Below are 19,268 nucleotides of genomic sequence, written 5' to 3'. Positions count from 1 at the left end.
CATTTTTTGGGAAATCACTTTTATGGAGATTCAGTTTTTTTTTTTGTTTTTGTTAATATTAGATGTCTAGTAGATTTCAATTATGAGCCTGAGCCCGATTTAAACCCCACATTTTTTTTAAGAATAAGCACAGGTGCATCTCAATAAATGTTATCATTTTATCATTAAAAAGTTACTCTTTCCAGTAATTCAGTTCATTCGGCTTTCATTTTCCAGCAGGACTTGGCACACGGCCCACACTGATTTTTGGGTTTTCAATGGCTGTATTCAATAATCATCAACAATAAAAGAAATAAATGCTTATTATAGATCTATATAATATAATTCTAATTTTCTCTTCTTTGTATCCATGTTCTACAGTACCTACAGCAGAGAAATGACATTATTATGAGGTTATTAATATTATTTTTGCACTGCTTTCATTAACTCTGTGAACACAGTGGAACAGATGAGTTAATACAGAGGCTGAGGAAATATTACTGATTTCACCGGTGCGAGAAACACAAGTGAAAAACAACCCAACAACTGTTCAACATCACAGAGCGGCAGGTTCTAATGACCCTGATCATCATCACTCTAACAAGATCCCATCAAGATCAATCATCATTCCGGAGCTTGTTTTCCTGACAGGATCGTGTTCACAATTAAACCCATCTTCAGCCTGAGTTACAAATCAATCCGCTGAAATATTTCATTTATTCGTTTATTTCCCGTCTCTGCTGTAATATCAGTTTATTCTCTCTCTCCGGATCGTTCTGTAAGCAGGAGGGATGGAGTTTTACACAAAACACAGCTGTAGAAAAACACAATCAGGCCCTGAAATTAAACTCATTTAATTTAAAAGTTGTTTTTTTTGATATACAGTTATTATTCTGCATAAACGTCTACTATAAACAGTTGTGCACAGCTGGAATAGAGGGAATTATGTTGACTAATCTTACAGTATTCCTCTAAATTAATAAAATAAAATAAAATAACACCTTTGCATTTGTGCATTTCTGAATTATGAATGCAGACCATTTTTTGTACCTATTTTTAACCCTTTCCTAAAGAAATTCTGTGATAATCCATCCCTTAAATATATATATATATATATATATATATATATATTTATAGTGCATCCAATATATCACCCCACACATTTTTAATTGTAGATAAGTCTGTCAATGCAAATGGCAACCTGCAGCATGTGGACGATCATTTTCTTATTGGAATAACGAACCCAAGTACAGAGATTCACTAGTTGCAGGACCTGGAAGTTAACAAGAATGACCGAAATGGCGTTTTTCTTCAGCTGACCTAGTGGGTGGGGCTCTGGGGGGTGGTGGCCAGTGGTGGCATGACCTCATTGCAGGACCCAGACAAAACAATCTCTCTGACGCAACTCAAGAATAAACACAGATTAAAGCCACTACCCAAAAACAATGGCCAGGCTTTGACTACAGATCCCACCCTCAGACAAAGTCTGCTGGCTAATCCTGCTGTGTACTGTCTGAGGCAGGAAAGACGCAATCCGAAAAGCTCCATAAATGATTACACAGCAGACGCAACAGCACAACAGATGAGAACATTGTCCTGCTGAAACAGTGCACCAGAGTGCATAGGCCCAATGATAGAAGGAGCTTATTAATATAACAACAATGTAAAGACATTTTATTGCTTTTATTACCTGTTACTCGAGGTTACTCACTTATATTGTTTCTGGATCACAATACAATTAATTAATGCAACACCACCACTAGACCCTAGACACTAGATATTCTCGAATAACTACCAAAAGACAATAACATTGCTAATGTAACAATAATGTTAAAAAAAGTTTACAAAGGTCCTGTTTATATTCTAGATTTTTGCTTAAATTGTTTCTGAATCGTTATAATGAATCAACGACAAAACAAACAAATGGATGCAATCCTTGAATAAAAACACTAATTAAAGCCGCTACCGAAAGACAATTACCCAAGCTATGACTACAGATCCCTCCCTCAGACGAAGTCTGCTGGCTAATCTTCTTATGTACACTCTGAGGTTGGATTTTAATCAGCAGGGAAGACGCGAGCTGAGAAGCTTCGTAATGTATTATACAGCAGACACAACTGACAACATTAAAGACTAATAATGACTACAGATCCCTCCCTCAGACGAAGTCTGCTGGTTAATCCTGCTGTGTACTGTCTGAGGTTGCAATTTAATTGGCAGAGATACGGACAATTTCTTGAGACAGCAGCAAGAGGACGAGCATTGTCCATCTGAAACAGTCCAATAGAGTACACAGGTCCAATGACTGAAGAAATTTATTCATTTATGTAAAAATAATTTAAACAAAGTTTACGAGGTTCTGTTTATTCAAATTGAAGAATAAACACACATTAAAGCCACTAACCGAAAAGACCCAAAGACACAAAGACGCAAAGACAATGGCCATGCTGTGACTGTGCTAAACGAGCGCAATGAACGCAGAGGAGCTCAGAAATGAACATTAACGAGAGAAACGCTAAACAGGAAACGACACTCCGGTGACCGACAGCACCGAGCAACAATAGCCGTAATTACAGCTCCCACCAGCAGAGCAGCGCTTTCACCTCGCGCACAGATGAATTAGGAGGATTAGGCTAATTACTATTTCCTCAGTCGCCAGTTCTGTGCTTTTCAGAGCTCATAAACGGCTATTTATTCAGCATCGCTTTTCCTCGCGTGGAACAGAACCGCCGCCGCTTTATTTCTGAATCTCTGAATAGTGGAAGTGTTTAGCATCTTAATTGGAATAACGCATCCAGCTCTCTCCCTAAACGATCGGATATTCGGGTTTTAGTCTTCATTTTCTGGCTCAGAGCGAGTAAAACTGGACCCCCGTGAGGGAGACGTTAGCAGCCTGTGTGACAGCCAGTCTCTCAACACGGTTAAATTTTCAGGACGCTTGTGCCGCTGGGACATATATATACGGTTCAGGCCTCAAGGACGAAAAAAAAAAAAACAGCTCGGAAAAAGAAGGAAAAACAGAATCATCAGTAATTTAATCAGCAGGTAAGATGCAAGGAAAGGGGAGCTCCATAAATTATTACGTAGCAAATGCAAATGACAAACTTGAGACGCAATAGAAACGCACATTAAAGCTACTACCCAAAGAAAATGGCAAGGCTATGACTACAGATCCCTCCCTCAAACAAAGTCTGCTGGCTAATCTTGCTGTGTACTGTCTGACGTTCTCAATCAAATTGACAGAAATGGCATTTTCTCCGAATATGGATCTTCAGAGCTGCTGGATAAACCAGCACACCCCACATGTCCAAAAATTTTGGGGACACTGCTCCAGAGGCCGAACATATTTACATTCCATCATCATACAAAACTTTAGCAATGACTTATCAACCACCAGGGACACCTTACCAAAGTAACTAACGTCATAGCAATCGCCTAGCAACCACTAGGCAAACCCCTTCGCAACCACCTAGCAACCACTTAGCAACACCATTGCAATCACATCTCCCTTACCTATCCCCTTGCTATGGACAGTAGGTACAGATCCCTCACTCAGAAGAAGTCTGATGTGCCTGCTGTGCACTGTCTGAGCTTCTCAATCAAAATGGGGGCTCTGGTGGGGGGTCAATGGCTAAGGGGTGGAGCCATAGAGGTTATATGCAGGTTTCAAGGACGAAAACTAAAACAGTTCGGAAATATAAGACAAAATAAATAAATAAATAAATAATCACCTGGATTTTAATTGTCAGGGAAGATGAAAGACAAAAGCCACTACCCGAAGACAATGAGCAGGCTATGATTACAGATCCCTCCCTCAGACGAAGTCTGCTTGCTTATACTGCTTGGTACTGTCTGCAGGTTTTTTTTTTTTTTTACCAAAATGATTACCTTACAGTATTTACCTTATTAAGGTGTAGAGGTCTCAAGGACAAAACAAAAACTATTCGGAAATTATAGGAAAATACAATAATCGTGAATTTAATCAGCAGGGAAGACGAAAGCCAAAATCCACTACCCAAAGACAATGATCAGGTTATGAATACAGATCCCTCCCTCAGACGAAGTCTACTGGCTAATACTGATTGGTAAAGAGCTTCTACCAAAATGATTACCTTAAAGTATTTACCTTATTAAGGGATAGAGGCCTAAAGGACGAAAAGAAAGACAATGACCAGGTTATAAATACAGATCCCTCCCTCAGACAAAGTCTGCTGGCTAATACTGCTCTGTACTGTCTGAGACTTTCAACCAAAATTATTACCTTACAGCAGTTACCTTATTAAGGGATAGAGGCCTCAAGGACAAAAGCAAAAAAAACAGTTCAGAAAAAGAAAATTATTCAGAAAATAGAATAATTCTGTAGGGAAGACATGATCTGAGAAGCTCCATGAATTTTTACACAGGAAACACTCGTGTTACTCCATTGTTGGTGGAAGCTGGCTGATAAAAACAGTGAGAAAAGTCCAGTCGTGACTCATCTTCATCATTTCATGCCTGACTCCACACTTCTGACTCATCACTCGTCACTTTGCGTTCACTACTGTAAAATGAAGATTTAACTGAGCTTAAGGAGAACAAGATGAGTCAATGCTGAGATCAGGCGTACGATTCGTCACGCAAGCAAAGTGAATAACTCCACGCCTTTCCTACAAAAGTTACGATTATATTATAAAAACGAAGGACACAGAAAAATATCGAAATTACATCGGTAGATATAGTAGATCTTAAAGTTCATGAAGTTCTTAAGACAAAATCAGTCTCACATAAAGGTAAAGAAATCTCACCAGTTATATTCTTGCCACTTTCAGAACGAGCCATTTAAGAGCTCTGTCACTTTTATGCAAATATGCTGTTCCTGGCCACGCCCCATGAACCTTTACTACAAATTAGTAACAAGCCAGGTCATGCCAAACTGCGATAGATGCACAAAACTCCCATATTTGCCACGAACAGTAGGTATAGATTCCTCCGTCAGAAGAAGTCTCCTGGCTAATCCTACTGAAATGTCTCAAATGGCATTTTTTTTCTTCAACTGATCAAGTAGGTGGGGCTCTGGTGGGGGGTGATGGGTGAGGGGTGGAGCCAAGGTAGATATATGCTTGTTTCCTTATTGTGATGTCACAACAAGGAAAGAGCCAATAAAACGGCTCAAACAGAAGCATATATTATTGATCATTTGATGTTTGGAGGGTTTATATAGTGTTTATAGGGGCAGCTGAGACCTAATTGAAAATATAAGAAGCACAGAAAAAAGGAGTTTTGCATAATAAGTCAGTTTTAACCTGTTTTATACTGATTTTAAAGGACCTAAATCGAGATCAGCTCACAGGAACGTGTTGGCTGTACCGGACGCCTGGATTAAAAGTGAACAGCTTTTAGTCATTACAGCACTAATCTCTGGAAGTCCTCCTGATGACCTGAAGGTTCATGATGATCTATTGACTTAAAAATAGAACAATAGAAAAAATATATAAGGGTATAAAAACCTTCTATAGAAATCTATGTTTAAACCTCTACACTACACCAAGAATCAAAGACGTTCAGAAGTCAAAGCAGACTTTTATAAACCAATAAAATTCAGGAATAAAATCTCTGTTCTGTATTTTTGGGCTGAAATCTCCTCGGTTGGCCGCAGGCTGCCGGCAGGTCTGAGGAAGGTCAGCAGAGTCAGAGCCTCCTCCACTGCCTCGCTCCCCTTCCTCCCTATTAAATCTGCAATAGTTTAATCCTGCAGGGTGATGAAATTAACCTTTTCACCCGCCGGCCTCAGCATCAGCATCAGCATCAGCCTCAGCCTCAGCCAGCCAATCACATCCTCACAAACCATGGAAGACACACGCCTTATAAACACTGAGCTCAGAATATAATGCCTCCTAAACGCTGGCCTTAGAAATAATGAGATCACAAAAACGGTACGACAAAACATAAATGCATTTTTGGCCACAAAAAGTTTATTTATAATTGAAGAAATAAACATAAAGCAATAAACAAACTTACATTTAGATTTGTGTACATTTTTATTTGACTGAATATAGTTACACTTCTAAAGCGCCTTTCTAGAAACCAAGGATGCTTTATAATCACAATCGCCTTACAAACAATCATTAGCACCCATCCATCCATACACACAGCAGCAGCCAATCACACACAGCATACTCTCAACCGGAAACCACTGTCCACCACCTGGAGGACTGCATCCAGCACTACGGCACTGAGTAGCGATCAAAAAAATTGGTCTTATATAATATTCTAATTTTCTGAGACACTGATTTATTTATTTATTTTGGCTGTGAGCCATAATAATAATCAACAATAAAATAAATAAATAAACACTTAAAATAGATCACTCTGTGTTTAATACATCTATATAATGTATGAGTTTCACATTTTGAATTCTGAATTACTGAAATAAAATAACTTTTCAACGATATTCTATATTCTATATTTGTTGGGATGCACTAGTATGCACAGATATATAGCGTTTTTAAGTAAGATAAACAATATAATTATTTAAAACAGATTTCACTCATACAAGCAGATCAGAAATGTAGTTAAAAAGCTCAGTTTTAACTCTAAGTACTAAAACAATGTGGGGTTTAAATCAGGCTCGGGCTCATAAATGACTCGGGTGTAATGCATTCATTTCCACAGTCACTAAAACAGCATTTCCCCCCAAATCACACTAGTTTGACTCTTTTGAAGCTAGCAACTATGCTATAGACAGTATTAAAAGCATAAACACTAAAGAATTGACTTGTTTTGTGCATCATGCAACTCTAATCACAATACAGTACAGTTCTCTATAATACTTCACAGCATCTGAGTTACTGAAGAGGATAAAATACTTCTCAATAATCAAATACCAGCAATTATTGATTATTGGTCTAGTTTTACACAGTTAAAACAACGAATATTCCTCACCTCAGCTTTATTAACCCTATTAAATTGATTATAGCGCCACCATGTGGAGTAATGAAGCAGTAACTTCAGTCTATCTAATTGGACGGTGAGTCTGAGGGAGTTTAGAGCTGAGCGACAAGGTTTTAATAAAAATACTGATATTTTACGCCATGTATTGATAATAGTCTGTCCTAGAAGTTTAAAAAACAAAAGCATGCAAGCTAAAAGAACCGCCTCGGTAACAGAGAGAGAGAGAAAACAAAGCTGTTCGAGCTCAGAGAGCTGCTGAATAAAAATCTCCATCTTCCAGGAAGATAGCATCAGGATTAGATTATCCAGGCCGGCCCACAGCGAGCCGGAGCTCCAGTTGAAGACCACGCTGAACTCCAGTATCTGAGGAGATCAATAGAAGCACTGGATGCTGCTGTTGTTCTCTTTAAAGCTGTGCTGCATATGGATTCTTTACTTTACTTTTTACTGGATTTACTTTTTTACTTTTCTAAACCCAACTCTTAATTTTAAAGTAGAAGTAATAACCCTAAACCCTGCCCATCAGTCTATTTTCACTCCTTCTTCCTCCTGCCTGGTTTAAACAGCAGCAGAGCTTCTGAATATATCTACACTGATGGGCGTGGTGTTCTGGAAATGAGGTGTGTTCAGGTACATTTCTGGAGTTTTATCTTGTTTATCTTGGTAACAGAAAACACAGGAGCTCCACTGACTGAATACAACCTAGACAGACGCCAACAGTCAGACGTTCATCGCTATCTTGGCAATGCAGCGCACAAACCCAACTTTTACATCAACAATAAACAGAATAGTAAATAAAATAACATTGCTGTTCCCGTAAATGAGCTGCTGGAGCTCCTTCACAGCGTCAACCAGCAGCTCAGTTTCCTCTGCTGAGAAGAGTTTGTTGGACACGTCCATGTAGCTGCACCGTTACAATAGCAATCCACCAATGTCAGAGCTCACCTGATCTACTCTTAAAGAGAATGATGAGCAAGAGACACTCTGATTGGTTTATTTTACGTTGTGTCACAATTAGATTTATCACATAACCAACTCCAGCAGAACCACAGCAGTAAACAGTAAACACTGAATACATAACTACACTTTTTTTATTCCGATTACATGATGTGTAAGCGTCCTCCGGCCACCCTGTCTGCGTCCGTGTCCCCGGATTTAAGTCTTGTTTGGTTACATCAGTGTTACATCACAACAGAGAGAGACACAAAAAAAAGAAAGAAAGAAAGACAGTCACAATGATCTGCCACGGACCGGATTCTCTTATTCTTATTCTCAGAGATAAAACGATAAGATCTGGAGCACCATCCCACCTTTTATAGGAAGGAGGAAGACTCTATAAGCTCACGGAGCTCAAGCCCTGATTATGCCGAGACCCGATGTTCTCAAAGGGACGATAGATAGAGACACACCACTTTCATTTAATTCCAATTGGATTTCTATTGATTTGTCTACGCGTCCTCGCCTCGCCGTGGTGTAGAAAGTCCTGGATGAGCCACTCAGCTGAGCCCGAGCCTTCATTTTTACTACAGGGTCCAATTCCAGCGGGAAGGACGCTCTGCGAGCTCAGATACATCAGCCCAAAGGTTACTCATGTCTGACAGAACAGAGCAAAGCTCAGATCCAGAGGTCGACGCTTTTTACTACAAAAGGAAACGACATTTAAGCAAGTGAGCTTTATATAGAGAAGAGTAAAGCTGGGCGGTATACCGGTTTATACAGTACAGAGTATACCCGAGGGGAAATTAACACCACTATGCACTGTTAACATACCGCCACACCACTAGAGGCGCTGCAGAGCATCGTATAGAACCAGATACCGCTCACTATATAAAACTAGCCAGTTAGCATAACAAGCTAACACACTGCAGAGAGAGGAATGGAATTGCAAAATCGATCCACAGCTCAGAGAAACATTCCTCTCATCCCTCAGACGTTCATTAACTAGCTCTCCACTAACCTTAGTTCTCTCCGCGGTAACGTAGCTAGCTCTCCGCTAATGTTAGCTCCACTAAACTTAGTTCTCTCCGCGGTAACGTAGCTAGCTCTCCGCTAATGTTAGCTCCACTAACCTTAGTTCTCTCCGCGGTAACGTAGCTAGCTCTCCGCTAATGTTAGCTCCACTAAACTTAGTTCTCTCCGCGGTAACGTAGCTAGCTCTCCGCTAATGTTAGCTCCACTAAACTTAGTTCTCTCCGCGGTAACGTAGCTAGCTCTCCGCTAATGTTAGCTCCACTAACCTTAGGTCTCTCCGCGGTAACGTAGCTAGCTCTCCGCTAATGTTAGCTCCACTAACCTTAGTTCTCTCCACGGTAACGTAGCTAGCTCTCCGCTAATGTTAGCTCCACTAACCTTAGTTCTCTCCACAGTAACGTAGCTAGCTCTCCGCTAATGTTAGCTCCACTAACCTTAGTTCTCTCCGCGGTCACGTAGCTAGCTCTCCGCTAATGTTAGCTCCACTAACCTTAGTTCTCTCCGCGGTAAAGTAGCTAGCTCTCCGCTAATGTTAGCTCCACTAACCTTAGTTCTCTCCGCGGTAACGTAGCTAGCTCTCCGCTAATGTTAGCTCCACTAACCTTAGTTCTCTCCGCGGTAACGTAGCTAGCTCTCCGCTAATGTTAGCTCCACTAACCTTAGTTCTCTCCGCGATCACGTAACTAGCTATCCGCTAATGTTAGCTCCTTGAGAAGATGGATGATCACAAACCATCAAACCACCAAACTGAACTGCTTGATTTTTTTTTTTTGTACCAGGAGTAAAGCAGCATAAAGTTATCCAAAAGCAGTGTGTAAGACTGGTGGAGGAGAACATGATGCCAAGATGCATAAAAAAAAACTGTGATTAAAAACCAACCAGGGTTTTTCCACCAAAGATCTGAAAATCTGCATCTTTTTTTTGTTATTTCAGTCATTTCTCATTTTCTGTAAATAAATGCTCTAAATGAGAATATTTTTATTTGGAATTTGGGAGAAATGTTGTCTGTAGTTTATAGAATAAAACAACAATGTTCATTTTACTCAAACATAAACCTATAAATAGCAAAATCAGAGAAAGTGATTCAGAAACTGAAGTGGTCTCTTTATTCTGAAGGTCAGTGAGCATGTGTTGGGGTTAATCACACATGCTTTTATTGTACCTCGTCCGGCTGGTGGAGAATTAAACCCAGGACTCGGCGAGCGCTAATGCAGCGTGCTAATCAACCCCCGGAATGAGCTTTTGCTTTTTCTGCTGGCAAAAAAAATAAACAGACGCCACAGCGTCCACAGAGCTGGACAACAGCCTCATATCCTCGAATTCGGGAAACATCTGACAGATGTTTCATGCCTATTCCATTCCTGTGGTAATTAATTCCCCAAATGGCCTACTCTCCATGAATTAAAGGCCCAGACATGGCCTGCAGCTCCCGCCGCGTTTAATAGCCCCTTAAAGGGGCGGCGGTAATGAGGGCGAGGAGAATCGGCCCAAAGTTACACTTTCAGAGAGTTTCCCCACTTAGAAGACAAGGTCAGTGTGAATTATCTCTGCTTTAGACTTGATTTATCGTTCCGTTATTACAACATATTAAATTACACTGCATTTAGCAAACGCTTTTTCTAAAGCGAATTATAACAAATAATGATGTATATTAGCAATAGAGGACATCCAACACCAAGACAAAACAGAGGCCTACGAGTAATAATGGAATAAAGAAGCTGCACTTAAAATCCTTCAATTTTCCCAAAAATAATCAGAGCTCTTTATAATTCAGTGTTTCTTATATATAAATTCTAGCAGTCAGGTATTAAGGAGCAGTAAAGGCACTCTAAACTCTGAAGTACAGAGTTATACAGGAGTTTCAGTAAAGTTTCTCCAGCACTAAGGCTGGAGCAGCATCGACGCTAAGCGCTAGCTCTTTAACCCTTCAGAAGAGAGTTTTTAAAGGCATGTAGCCTGCTGTTAACCCATGGCTAGCACTGCTGGAGCAGCATTAGCATTACCGGCTAACCACGGTAAACACTAGCTGTTATCCGCTAATGCTTATGCTAATGCTTCAGCCTTAGTGCTGGAGAAATTTAGGAATCTAAGCTTACTGTAACTAAACAGAAGTGTTTTACTCACCCAAATATACAGTTTACAGGAGAGAAATCTGTGTAGATTAACATCCAGCACTCGTTTAACTTTCGTTTACTAAGCTTAGCTTTACTTAAATTAGTTAACTACCATATCGTACCATATTGGACACAATAATACAACCAACATTTTTGAATATCGTAAATGATATTATACGTTGAAATACTACTTTTTAAAATGTTTTTATCAAAAGAAAAATTCACACTGTTCTCACTTCCGATATATATCTACTAGAGACTAGATTATATCTGTCCAGTATCATTTATTTCCCTTTTAATCCTGGATAAATAGAGATATCTGGAGTGCATTATTATTATTAGTAGCATAAAAAATTGCTGTTGCACTTTTAAACACAGTGTTTTTATAATGGAATGATCGGCAGAGTTTAGCATTCAGCACAAGCAGAGCTGGCATCATTTACAAATTGTGGAAATTATCTGGGTAATAAATCAGGTTAAACTGCACCTGAACAGCCGTTTAGCTGAAACAAGAGGAGTATATTTGATAGTCGTATCGGATCGAGGTTAGATCACGTTCTCACCTCAAACAGAACCACTCTGCAGTTTTCAGAGTTTTCCCCCAGTAAAACTTACACATATCACCATTATATTCCTATATATATATATATACATATATATATATATATATGTATATATATATATATATGATGTTTAGTTCATTGTTGTTGCGTTATATTCTTTGTCAAAGATCTGATCTGAATCAGGAGAGCAGGAACCAATAATGCAAACTCAGTTAGTTTTTAATCTCGATACTCAGTATACATCAGGGGTGTCCAAACTACGGCCCGTGGGCCATTTGCGGCCCGTTTCCTTTTTTGGAGCGGCCCGCGCGGTATTTTAGAAATAGAGTGAAAGTTGGCCCGCTGTTAAGCAGGTTTTTATAATGTGAGATTCAAAGTTTGAACCCTAGGTGTCAGAAACGGGCCAAAGAGTCTAAAAGCGGAGAGGGTGCGCATTTCTAGCGCAGAAAAACGGGCCAAAGAGTCTAAAAGCGGAGAGAGTGCGCATTTCTAGCGCAGAAAAACGAGCCAAAGAGTCTAAAAGCGGAGAGAGTGCGCATTTCTAGCGCAGAAAAACGAGCCAAAGAGTCTAAAAGCGGAGAGAGTGCGCATTTCTAGCGCAGAAAAACGGGCCAAAGAGTCTAAAAGCGGAGAGAGTGAGCATTTCTAGCGCAGAAAAACGGGCCAAAGAGTCTAAAAGCAGAGAGAGTGCGCATTTCTAGCGCAGAAAAACGGGGTAAAAGGGTCTAAAAGCGGAGAGAGTGCGCATTTCTAGCGCAGAAAAACGGGGTAAAAGGGTCTAAAAGCGGAGAGAGTGCTCAGTTCTAGCGCAGAAAAACGGGCCAAAGAGTCTAAAAGCGGAGAGAGTGCGCATTTCTAGCGCAGAAAAACGAGCCAAAGAGTCTAAAAGCGGAGAGAGTGCGCATTTCTAGCGCAGAAAAACGGGCCAAAGAGTCTAAAAGCAGAGAGAGTGCGCATTTCTAGCGCAGAAAAACGGGGTAAAAGGGTCTAAAAGCGGAGAGAGTGCGCATTTCTAGCGCAGAAAAACGGGGTAAAAGGGTCTAAAAGCGGAGAGAGTGCTCAGTTCTAGCGCAGAAAAACGGGCCAAAGAGTCTAAAAGCGGAGAGAGTGCGCATTTCTAGCGCAGAAAATCGGGGTAAAAGAGTCTTAAAGTTGCCGTAATTAAGGAGTTTAATATTAAGAGACATCATGAAATTAAACATCAATTTGAAAAATCTTAGTTTACACAACACTGTCAAAGATAAAGATAGTAAGTCAAGTAAAATGGTGTGTAAATGAAATAATCAGGAAAATGTATTATTTAAAGTGGTATATTTCATTATTTGTTTTATTACAGAGTCTGTGGCCCGTGAAATATATTTCTACTTCTGGCCCCCAACAAAAAAAGTTTGGACACCCCTGGTATACAGTACAACAGTACAGTATAACACACTGTACAGAAGAACTGCAGTGAACTCTGTTATAATAAGTGTGTTTAACAAGCCCAAAACAGCAGCAGCTAACTGGCCATTATCCATCCTGACGTCCTCAGTGTTACAGGAGTCCTGCTGTATCCAGCTCTCAGCTTTAACTGTGAATCTTCAGCAGATCACTGAACAGAAGAAGAGCAGAGACTCGCTTCACTCTAATCATTTACAGAAACTGAGGGTTATAAGGGGTTATGAGCCAGAGAGTCACGTTTAAAAGCTTTACATTGGATGGGATGGGGAAATTGTGGGACTTTAATCCTCTATGGCGTTCATTAGGGGTGGGCGATATGGCTCTAAAATAATATCACAATATTTCAGGGTATTTTTGTGATAACGATATACTTGGCGATATAGGAAAACAGAAACATAATTAATTAATTTCAGGAATATAGTATAATAGTATAACAGAATAATCATAATGTGGCAAAATAAATAATATAGCATAAAATAATATAATGCAGCAAATAATATTGCAGAATATTTAGTTCATGCATATAAACTGCAAACTAAAACAATTATACAATAAATACACCTAAAGCTTCACAGTAAATAATAGACTACTTTTAAGACAGAACAGCCCTATTATCACAATATGGATTTTTAATATCATGATATTTCTGTCACAATATATTGTATACGATATAATATTGCCCACCCCTAGCGTTCATTACTGTTTATTTTTCACATTATAAAGGCGCACCGGATTATAAGATGCATTATACCACAGTTTACAATTAGTTCCAACCCTGCAATGTGATTGGCTGAAAGGCGTTCTATGAGTACCGTTATCAGCCGGTAATGCACTGTAACCAAAGCTCTCCATGTATTACTGTATTACTCCGCCACATACAGGTAACCTAGCAACGATGCAGCGCTTACAAACCAAACAGCGCAGCTACAAACAAACAGAGCAGCAATGGAACTATTTTAACTGGGAGTTTTTATAACCAAACAGCTAATTTTTTCTCCTCCTCTTTAAAATCTTTCAATAAACAGTGAAAATGGAACTGTGGTATAATCACAATACACTGTGGCCTCATGCCAATATTACAATATTACACGTTATTGCACTACCTCTCGTGCATTATTGCTTAATTACACAATTCTAGTAAGGAACCAGGGTGTTGCCAGGCTTTCCTGTGGTGGGATAGTTAACTAAGTTAAGCAAAGCTAAATTTAGTAAACAAAACAAATTCTTAAAAATATATATTTATTTTTTAAAGTGAAACGAGTGCTGGATGTTAATCTACACAGATTTCCAGATTTACACTAAGGCTGGGTGCAGCAGCATTACCATTAGCAGCTAGTAACTGCCGCCTGACAATGCTATACTGAGAAAGCCAGGGCGATATTCTAATTGTAATTGTAATTGTAATAGAAATTATTTTTAAAGAATTTAAGAAAATTTGCAACTTTAAAAATATAATAAATAAAATCATAAAATTGTCTCTTTCCTAACCTTAATTAAAAAAAAAAGTATTTTCCTGAATACAAATCAAATCAGTCCATCTCCTCCAAACCTTTAGTTTTGTTATGTTTGTCTAGTTTTTACGACTGTTTTAAACCTGCAGAATTTGGGTTGATTCCTGATTGGTTGTTTCTGATCTGGAATTATTATTAAGTGGAGCAGAGAGAAAACAGGAGCTTCTCCAAGTGTCCTGTAGGAGATTTCAAACCCTCACATTTTCAGAGTGTAGAAACTTATTTTACTGCAAAAAAAAAAAAAAAGTGTTTTGTATCACCTACACCTGTAACCTGTATACGTTTCAGGGCCTGTAAAGGAGTTAACTAAATAAATAAAAGCCTAAAAAAATACTTAAAAAAATGAAGTTTGGTTAATCCAAAAGTCAATTTCAAGAAATTTGAAAGTATCAACAAGTGCAGTCGCAAAAAACACCATCAAAAACATTTTAATGATGGAACTGGCACTCATCAGGACCGGCCCAGGAAAGTATAGAAGAGCGAGAGTTTCCTCTGTTGTACAGGATAAGTTAATCAGAGTTTCCAGCCTCAGAAACTACAAGTTAACAAACAGCTTCACAGATAAAAGCAGCTAAATACTTCACAGAGTATTTTCTTTCAGGTTTGTTTAATACTGTTTTTAAGTTTTAAGTTTTTACTACATGATTCCTTATTTGTGTGTTTCTCTATAATCTGATAGATTATATCACTATTCGTTTTTACTCCTGAATTCAGAAGATCTCACTGTTTCTGCTGGAGTCCCCGCAGGAGGTGTTAAACACACAGTTTGGGAATAAACAGGTGATCCGTCGCTGATGGAGGTGAAAATCTGACACTGTATGACAACATAACACAACACACACACACACGATGCACTCAAACACATTCAGAGCGTTTTATACCAACCTGTCAAAATAACAAAATAACGCCACGGGGGACTCGAGAAAAACAGCTTTCCAGACAGCAGGGACTGAGCTGACGGGTTTAGTTTAGTGATTCAGGTTTAAAATAACTACTTTATTGTTGTCAAATGGTGGTGGTCCAGCAGTCTAAAGCGCTAAGCCACTATGATCCGGAGATCTCTGGTTCGAATCCTGGTTATGCAGCTTGCCATCATCAGCTGCCAGAGCCCCGAGAGTGCACACACAATTAGCCTTGCTCTCTCTGGGTGGGTACAGTACAGTAGATGGCACTCTCTTCTTTCCCCTCATCACTCCTAGGGTGATGTGGATCAGCACAAGGCTGCGTCTGTGAGCTGATGTATCAGAACCACAGAGTCGCTGCGCTTTCCTCCGAGCGTTAGCGCTGTGATGCTACTTGGCTAATAGAGTTTAAAAGATAGATAGATAGATATGGGATGGGATAATTATGAGCATTTTGTTTTAGCAAAGTTACGTAATATTATTAATATGTTTGAATGTAAAATATACACAAAAACAGATTGTTTACCTTTAATTTATCCTATTTATTTAACCCATTAGAGTACAGACCCATTTTTCAAAAACTGATACCAAAAGTCCAAAATTTAATCAGATAAAGTAATTGTGAATTGTGAATAATGTAATGTTTCATTATTATTATTATTATTATTATTATTATTATGGGTATGTGACTGTAAATATACTGGAAGTTAAAATCCTGATTTAACACAAAAAACACACAACACCAAAAAAATTCATAATCGATTTTATTCGTTGACGAAAATGTCAGCTAATTTCGTTTTTTTTTTTTAAATCTATTTATGTTGTTTTTATTTAGTTTATTTAGTGAAAATTTGGTTCGTTACCAAACAATAAAATAAATAAATTATCAACTAAATGAATACTCGTATATTACTAGTACAAGTATTTTAATTGACACCATTAATAGAAATATAATTGCATTTTACAGTTCTTACATTCATTCCTTTGCTTTATATTTATATACACTATAAAAACTATAAAAACATTTTAAGAAGAACAAGCGCGAATAATCACAGTTAAATCACAGAAAACTGTTGTGATTAAATACAGTTTAAACATTTTTTTTTAATCGATTGACTCCACTAATGAAAATATATTGATATTTCGGTACCACTTTTATTTTTATAAAAGGATTAATAAATGGTTTATAAATAGTTTATAAATTTGATTACTATTTTTTATTGATTGAGTTGTAAATGGCTTCAAAACCATTGCTAAGCAGTTCAATCAGCACATCAATTGAAAAGGCCACAGTGATCCATTGTTTACTTTTTAGTCATTTAATTTACAGTAAAGAGTTAAACATAATTAAAAATATATCAATATGACAGGTTTAATGCTGATTGATGGAAAACACAAAGTAAAATCAGTATCTATAAAGATAAAATAAGTTTGACAGTATAGATGAGTAAGGAATTAATATTTTGCAAAATTCTGCTCACTGTTGCCATTTCTATTTATGTTATATATTTATGAACTGCTTATTAATGGGTTTTAAAGTATTTGCAACCTAATTAATGACTATTAAAAACATCTTTATAAACCATTTATAAACGCTTTATAAAGGTAGTCTTATTTTAAAGTGGTACTGATATTTCTTACAGTCTCAGCCCTAATGTACACACTAGGGGTGGGCGATATGGCTCTAAAATAATATCATGATATTTCATGGTATTTTCATGATAACGATACTTTTGGCGAAATGACAAAAAACTGAATTCGGAAAAATTATTTTGAATTTTATTATTGCATGCAATATGAAATTTTAAATTATTTTATCAGATTTGTAACAGAAGTCAATGATCCAGAATGTCATGATACTAATAATAATGCACTCCATATATCTCCATATATCAAAGTAAAATTAATGATACTGGACAGATATAATCTGTCTCTAGTAGATATATAATGGGAAATGTACTTTGATAGTACTTTGATGTGCTAATTAGGGGTGGGTGATATGGTACGATATTTCAGGGTATAATATCGTTCACGATATTCAACATTTTTGCGATATTATCACGTACGATACGATATAGCACACCCTAGTTCACACAGTACTGCAGTTAATAAACAGACAAACATTGATGACCTGGAAAATCAACATTACATAATCCTACATCACTTAAAAGCATATTAAAAACGTATTATCATGCAAAAACTGATCGTTCGAATTAGACACTGGGATTCGCTCGTTATTGAACGCCATTGATTCAGTTATTCAGGATTGATTCATTAAAGCACCAATGGGTGGTAATCAATTTAGAGGTATTTAGTCATGCAGAACAAGACTCCGCTCAAATGCACTCTAAAATACACCCTAAAATACACTTCTAAATACACTTACACTCTACAAGAGCTTAAAGGACTAATCGAGGAACTGAGGAACAGTTTAAGTGGGAGCAGAAAACAGAAAACAGAAGATGCACAGCATAAATAACCAATCACTCACTCATTTTCTGCCTCAGTATTCAATTGAACCTGTTTCTGCAAAACAAATGCAGAATTTATTCCTGTTTCAGTTCAGGGTTAAAGTGGCTGAAATGGAAAAATTAAGTGTTTAAACAATCTGCAGTTTCAATCTACGCTTTTTTCATTAAGAACGAATGAATAAACTGATGAAGCTCTCTCCAAAATAGATAACCATGAATAATCAACAGTGTAGACAGTAAAACAAGTTAAAATTCTGCAAAAATAAGAGAGCACTTAAAACTGATGAGTTTCTTTGATTTTACCAAATTAAAAACCTCTGGAATATAATCAAGAGGAAGATGGATGATCACAAGCCATCAAACCACCAAACTGAACTGCTTGAATTTTTACACCAGGAGTAAAGCAGCATAAAGTTATCCAAAAGCAGTGTGTAAGACTGGTGGAGGAGGAGAACATGATGCCGAGATGCATTAAATTAAAACTGTGATTAAAAACCAGAAACCAGGGTTATTCCACCAAATATTGATTATTTCTGAACTCTTAAAACTTTATGAATATGAACTTGTTTTCTTTGCATTATTTGAGGTCTGAAAGTTCTGCATCTTTTTTGTTATTTCAGTCATTTCTCATTTTCTGTAAATAAATGCTCTAAATGAGAATATTTTTATTTGGAATTTGGGAGAAATGTTGTCTGTAGTTCATCAAATAAAACAATTTCATTTTACTTGATTTAACACTTTTTGTTAGGAGAATAATTCTGCATGTGTTCCTGTATAGCTTTAATATATTCTTTATATTATATTAAGTTTACAATGTAAAAAAAATCATAAAAAAGAAAGAAATCACACTAAACGAGAAGAAGAGGTGTTTGAAAACTTTTTACTGGTGCTGCATATGTTGTGAAAATTAATCACATGCAAATATATATATATATATATATATACGCTGACTCCCGTACTAAATATTTGTGTTCTGCTGCAGTTTCTCAGCTGCTGATTGGCTGATTGCTGTTTTATAACACAGTGGCACATGTCAAGCAGGAGTTCTGAAAGGCTAAAGAGATTTTTTTAAATGCCGCAGTCGTTTCCCATCAGTAACAGAGGGGTTTATTACATCCCTGCTCCAGATTTCCTGAGTTACAGCAGAAATAAAGTGCTGACCGGCCGGAGGAGCGTGAGAATCGCGCCGGCCGGCTTTATTTTGAAGGATCTAACGAGACAGGGTCACGCGGAAACACAAAGCGCAGCAGAAGACTGAGGAGGAACAGGGTGGAGAGCAAGCGAGCGCATTAGCATTACATCAGCTAACTGCCAGCACTGTTTACTGCTACACACACTGTGCTTTAGCTGCATGCTAGTCATGTTGTGTTTTAAAGCATTAGCTAAC

At 37.9% G+C, this 19,268-nt stretch overlaps 1 protein-coding gene across 4 annotated transcripts in view; it reads right to left on the bottom strand.

Annotated features, from left to right (window-relative positions):
• The window catches only part of iqsec1b (IQ motif and Sec7 domain ArfGEF 1b), a 333,817-nt gene that overhangs the window by 268,578 nt on the left and 45,971 nt on the right, over positions 1 to 19,268 (bottom strand). The gene's annotated exons all lie outside the window — the stretch shown is intronic.

The sequence above is a fragment of the Astyanax mexicanus genome, chromosome 24 (genome assembly GCF_023375975.1).
Source record: "Astyanax mexicanus isolate ESR-SI-001 chromosome 24, AstMex3_surface, whole genome shotgun sequence".
Taxonomy (NCBI): Eukaryota; Metazoa; Chordata; class Actinopteri; order Characiformes; family Acestrorhamphidae; genus Astyanax; species Astyanax mexicanus.
The sequence above is the reverse complement of the archived record's forward strand: the minus strand, read 5'-3'. Positions and strand labels throughout refer to the sequence as shown.